Source organism: Alosa sapidissima, chromosome 8 (genome assembly GCF_018492685.1).
Source record: "Alosa sapidissima isolate fAloSap1 chromosome 8, fAloSap1.pri, whole genome shotgun sequence".
Taxonomy (NCBI): domain Eukaryota; kingdom Metazoa; phylum Chordata; class Actinopteri; order Clupeiformes; family Clupeidae; genus Alosa; species Alosa sapidissima.
The window spans coordinates 13,925,440-13,932,723 of NC_055964.1; positions in this window are offsets into that span (position 1 = coordinate 13,925,440).

Here is a 7,284-nt window from a genome sequence, read left to right on the forward strand (position 1 = left end):
TCTTAACAATACATGTAAAGTAACATAATACAGGTGGTATATCAAAGTTTTCAACTTCAACAACATTTTACAGTTACAAAATTAAAACAAAGTGGGGAGAGCTTTATAGAGTCAACCTACGCAATGCAAAGCATACCGCTTCTGATCGGCTATGGCAACAATATAAGGACAAAACGCAGCAGAGCTGCAGTATAGCGTTTCTCCAAAGGGGGCTCCAAAACACCAATCTCAATAAAGCTGCTTAATTACGGCGGAAATCACATACAAACACTAAACTACATTTCTAACTCTGTTACACCCCCCTCCCCTGAATTTCACCAAATTCAAGTAGCAACCAAATAGTACTTCCAAAGGCAAAGAGTACACTACTTTCAAACACTAGACAGAGTCACCAATTACAGGACAGCCAACCACAGAGGTATCCAATAAGGATGAAGTGGAAGAAGAGGAGCGCAAACTCAACCAACCACTGGCAGTAGGGTGCCTTATACACCCCACAAGACCATAAACCATAAATTCCATAAATTATCCACAAAGCTAATCAGAAAAGCTAGATAAATAATAATAATATGTCATTAACTTTTATATTAGCATATAGTTTGTAAATAAACATTTAACATTTAAATGATGTAAGAAATAACTGTTAATTAGTGCCAAAAATATATTTAGTTAACTATTAACATATATTAATACAATATTAGTTAATAGATTTGTTAAAACATTAACATACAGATTTTATGCAAACAACTAATATTTAATTAATGATGAAAAAACTATTAACTTGTGCCAAATAGATATTTTAGTAACAATGAAAAAATATTAACAAAGGGTTAGGTAATTACTAGTTTGCTATTTATTATGGCACCTTATTTTGGAGTGTTACCCACTATCCTTCTGTTTTATTCTCTCTTTGCCCGTTTCTTCGCCTCTGTCTCTCCTTCCATCTCCCTCTCCCTCCATCTCAATCTCCCGCTCTCTCTCCGTCTCTCTGTAGTCACTGGGGCTACGCTGACGCCTTCAAGCGGGCCGAATAAAAATGAGACACTGGCAGATGAATAGTGGTTCCTGAGCCTCTGAGGGGCACGGGGGTTGAGGAATCTCAAGGTGATTGCGGGTTGAGAGGTAAAGGTCTGCCCGCAGTGTGCATCTCGGCACAAAACCTTCCCTGTGACCTTGGCGTAAGTGCTCTGTCTGAATCTCTCACATTCCGCAGAGTGACAGCACTTTTTTTTTCTTTCCTTTACCCAGCTGACAAGAGAAAGCAGCTGCTTTTTTTCTTCTTTTTTTATTTGGCAGGACCCCTCTGTGTCTTTCATCATATTTAGTGTCTGTCCATCTCACCTTGGCATAGAAGTCAATGCTCTGAGTGTGTGTGTGTGTGTGTGTGTGTGTGTGTGTGTGTGTGTGTGTGTGTGTGTGTGTGTGTGTGTGTAAACAGAGAGAGTAGGAAGAAGAAGAAAACAGCCTATCCTGAAAGATTACCCTGTCATGTTCTGCATCCAGTTTGCCTTGATCAGGATCAGTTATCTGCTGGTATTAAAACTCTTTCCCTTCACAGGCAAAGGACGAGGCATGCAGGTCTTTCATGTTATTCACCAGCACTGATCATTCATCAAACTTGAGCTTGACACATTTGCCAAGATTTATCAGATCCCATGCTGGTGTTGGCATCTCACTTCATTTCTATTTCACTGATATAATGTCAGGCCAGAGAGACTCAGTGAGGGTCAGTGGTCGGTGTCAGTGTTTGCATAAGAGGCGAGAGAGCTTAGAGGGGCGCAGTGACGAACATAAATCATTGTTCTGTCTCTCTCAGCATATCTAAATGCTGTTTCCAAACAACAATACGCATATGTAGAACACAAAAGCTTATAAGGCATCATTTGATTAGCAAACTTTCCAAAAAGGTTCAAAAAATGTCATGTCTGCATCGTGTGTCATGCATTACATACACCACTCAAATGCTCTCTTTCTCAAATGGCACACCCTTGGTGAAATCTGTGAATATCAATCTAACACCAACCAGTCAACAATAACAATAAACAAAAAGGATAAACAAAATAAGAAACAAGAAGGGGCTTGGCTCAGCTCCCTCCTTTGTCCACTCTGACATACCTTACAGTGCTCAGATCACAGGCCAAACTGCTTAAAATACGATGGTCCCTAAACTAGATTGCATACAAGGAAGTATGGGTATGCCCAGGAGTAAGCCTCACGCTGTGCAACAGGTAGTGGGAGCTTGGCCATCCCTTTGAAGCTGATATTGCACAGCGATTACCCTTGACAAAGGCCGCTAAACCAGCCTTGCTTTAAACGGTGTCCACTGCACTTGTATTTTGACAGAGGTCTTTTTTCAGTGATTAATCGCCTCCCTCACAACACCTTGGCAAGATGAAGGATGAGCCTGTGTGTAATTAGATGTATTTAGATTACAGCTTTTAAAAACACACACAAAACACACACACACACACACACACACACACACACACACACACACACACACAACAGACACACACACACCATCCCTCTAGTTGAGAGACACAAAGAGGAAACACCAAACCCAAGAAGGGCTGCATCTTTGTGTTCAGTCATTAATATGACATTTAAGGTGGAAGGAACGGTATCAAGTTCAGGCCACAAGTGTTTGCCCTCAACCTCAGCTGCTTAATTATTTGTGGTTTCCAGCCAAAAGGACCACCACATCACCACCAGACTGGACAGTCTTTTCTTTTGTCTTTCAGTTCTGTTGATTGATTGAACGATTTCTTCTTAGCCAGCATTTCTGCATTCCATCCGCTATGGTCAAGTCATTTCTGAGAGTTATTTATTTATGAGGTAAAGAGTTCTGAGGTAAAGAGTTATTTTTGTGCTATTTCAATGCACACACACACACACACACATTTAACAGACTGAATTCACTGAAGATTTGCGTGAAACCTTCAGGCACAGTGGAACAATCTAACATATAATAACCACAGGCCATTTTTGAGATCGCGAGTCACTCCTAGTCCACGAGGGCTGTGAAGGAAGTGGTAATGGACTGTGTGCTCCCTCAAAAAAAAGAGCAGGAGGAGTGGAGGTTGTAAAAGGGAGGGAAAAAAGGTAGCATTTGCCCTGGTGTTTCGGCCTGAGTAAATCGGAGGATCTGCGGATCCATTAAAGCTCTGGGCCTTTGAGCCTGACCAGAGGACACAAAGTACCAGTAGAGGAAAGGAAGGGTGAAAGCTCTCTGAATCACACACACACACACACACACATACAGATACAGACACACACACAGAGACAAACACATATGCACACACAAACACGCGCGCGACCACACACATGCACGCGCACACACACATGCGTGCGCACACACATGCACACACACGCACAGACACACACACATGCACACACACACACATGCACACACACACACACACACACACACACACACACACACACACACACACACACACACGCAGACAAGTACACATATGCACACACAAACTCGCACAAACAGCCAGGCACACACACATACACACACACATGGAAACACAAATTTGCACAGTCAGTCAGGCACGCACACGCACACACACACACACACACACACACACACACTCAAACAAGCAAGCACACACACATATACGCACACAACAAACCACACTCACACACATACTGCACACTATGTAGCATCTCTCACGCACCATTCTTATTCTGTCCTTCCCAGACTGCCGTCACATGTAGAGTTATGAATAATTCTATGCAGAATTTTCCATGAACAATGTCATTTACAATGAATACGTAACACAGGCGCCACCGCATCAGACAGGCTTCCACGCAATTATTCTTCATTTTTGTGTCAAACGGGTGACATTAGCAGCATGCTTTATGCAATATCCTAAAGCTTTTCATCAAATTGCATTTTTATATGCCAGAGGGCATTCATCTAAAAAGACACAAAAAAACAACAATCAAGATGTTCATGTACAGATAAAGGTGGGCAGTAAGTGCACACACACACTGAAATCATCTTATGCCCATCATGAAGGAGAACACAGATGCTGCATTTGAAGGCATATGCCTCTAAGGGAAATGTTTAAAATCCACTCTAACACTCTGTGAGGCATTATATGATAAAGACGTGTGAACAGTATCCATTCCCCTCTCCTAAGGTGCTATGGCACTCTGCTGCCACCCTCTGTATGAGCAATGAACTGCAACAGCTGCCACAAAGCCCCCCCCCCCCCCCCTTCTTTCCCACTCTCTCTTGTCTGTGGGAGAACAATTTGCTAATGAACAAACGCCCTGACAACTTGCCATTCTCCGCTCTACATGCAACACTTAATTTCTTTAATTATACAGTTTATTAGTATTTCTTGGTTCAGCACGCTTGAAAGCGCTCACCACTGCAGGCCGTCACAAGTGGCGACGTCGAGAGTGGCCAACTCCAATCAAAAAAAAAAAAGAAATCTCAATCCTGTTTAATGATAACCAGCGAAGCAGTTTTGCGTGCCTAATGAGTAATCTTGTGCAAGGGGCCCCACTGTGTATGTTGTGTTTTAATTGTATGAAGAAAAAGCATTTCCTTGTATGCGCTGTGGCTAATGAAGGTGTAACGCTGCGAAGCTCGCCGAGCGGTTGGGGAGGGTCTTAATTGTGTGCAGGAAACATTACGGGAAATGTGTCAACAATGCCAAGGACTGCCACAACATGTACACAAACACTCGAGGCTTGTGCTATTAGCCTTATGCATTTCTTGTTGACACATTGCAGGCTATAAAAAACTCCTGGAGTTATGACTGGTGAATAGGGTGCTATCAATCATTTAGAAAAGGTTAATTTGTGTTATTGGGAGGACATGAACCATTTCTCCCCCAGATAACACAAATCCCCTCAAAATAGACACATGATCAGTAGGCATAATGCACAATAATATTTTTGTTTAAATTAGAAATACTCTCAATCTCCACAAAACATACTGTAAGTACACAGCTTCCCTTAAAGGGTGTATTTCTCAAATGCATTCATCCAAATTCTGCTTAGAATTGTAGATATTGATCATACATACATTCCACTGGACATCTAATAACTAACCATCCTTTTAGGGGTATTCTTAAATAACTCAATCAACACAATCATTCAGGTTCCATAACATACACAGGCCAGACACATAAATTCAGAATCACCTTCCAGGGGTCTACATGTAAAACAAGACATACTGTCTGATATTTTCCTTACCTTTGTATTCCATCTTCAGAACACATGCACTAATTTCCGTGAAGACTACCACCTTGTGGACCTCTACAAATAATAAACTGAAACAGTATCTAGGCATTTTCTGGGTAAAATTCGGCACACAGATATAAAGGACATTACTCAACTCACGGCAGTCACTTTCGAGAATGAGGCTTTGCTGACTGTACTGGGGCCATTAAAATATCTGGCAAGATAAGCCAGTCACAGACAATGGAGACAGCTATCTTGTTACCGGCAAAATAATGTGCACTTCCACACAAGGCTAAAATGCACACTTGTTAGTGACTGAGGATGACTCTGCTAATCTGAGCACAGCAGTTCAACACTCATTTTATCACACTCACAGGCTACAATGAGCACTTTTCTTTTACTGTGCTTAAATTGTGACAGGTGAAATGTCAGACAATATTCCTTGGGTCAGAACCGTTTAAAAAAGGCTTTCTAGGCCTAAGCAATCATTCTGTTTTAAATGAATGTGGGGAGGGAAGGTCTCGTGCTGTGCACACACACCCACGCTCATCAGGTGACATTCCGTCGCCCGTTGTAAAGTCTTTCCTAGCGCGGTGTCACCTCGCACGATTGGCACCGCCGGCATGTCGAGCGACTCTCCTCACGTAATGAAATTATGTGTCACCGCGGCGCCGCAGTTTGCCTCCAAGTGTGTGCTATATATTCAGTCTCACTTTAGAGAGAGAAAAAAGGCCAATTAGAACCGGTTTGCCCTCCGTAGTGGCCCCTGCTAAAACCTCTCCCTGGATCCCTGCCAGCTATTAAACAATATGCATAATGAATAAAAAATGTAAAAAAATGTTACTGTACAACTGATGTACCCTTGCTCTTCCCGGAAACAGTCTCCCCACGGAGATGAGTGTGACTTTCTGTAAGCAGCACTATTCGCACTGTTCCAGTGGATGAGAGGGTGGGGGAGTGGGGGGGGGGGGGTCGGTATGGGGGTTGGTGGTGGTGGTGAGGAATTAATCTTGCATGGAGCTGAGAGGACTCCATCAGATGACTTATTCATGAGAACATATCAGGGACGGCAGCCACTCTAATTCAAGATTTAAGAGTCGAACATCCCCACGCGCTCGGCACTGCGATTGCACTCAAAACACATGCACAGGCGCGTGCACACACACACACACACACACACACACACACACACACACACACACACACACACACACACACATAAGTACACAGGCCCATATGTGCACACATGACCACAGACACACATGCACACATTGTATGTACCCCATACCATGCACACATACATCAATACATATACAAACTGACATACAGACACACACACACACACACACACACACACACACACACACACACACACACACACACACACACAGACCTGTACACGCATGACTATAGCCACAGTCCTGTTTGCTAGTTTCATCCCGCCTATGTCTCCCTTCCCCCCAGCACACACACAGACCACAGGCACACACACACACACACACACACACACACACACACACCACACACACACACACGCACGCACACAAGCACACACACACACACACACACACACACACACACACGCATACAAAAACATACAGACTCTCTCTTACTCTCTCTCTCTCTCTCTCTCTCTCGTACACATTGAGGCAATATTGATTGATTAATCACTCTGCCAATGAACTAACAAATACTGACCTTTTGTAGTCCAGAAGCATTTATCCAAAAGTCTGTTAAACTACATCGATCATTTAATGGAACATCAAGCTGCCACTTAGGACACGCCATTCTATCACACATCTAAGGTCAATAAGCCCTCAATACATTGACCTTCCGCCAAATATGTAAACAACAAGACAACACAGGCACAATGCCCCATTAGTATGCTCAATGATGTCATCATCATTATAATCACCATTAGCAGCAATAATGGTCATTTATTCCGGACATACCTAATGCTAGAGCACTTTTAATTGATATTATTGTCACTCTCTATGTTGTGCAACAACTGTTTGAGGTTTGTTTAGGTTAGGTAAAAGCTACTGCTCAAGCACTGCAATTAGGGTTCAACACATA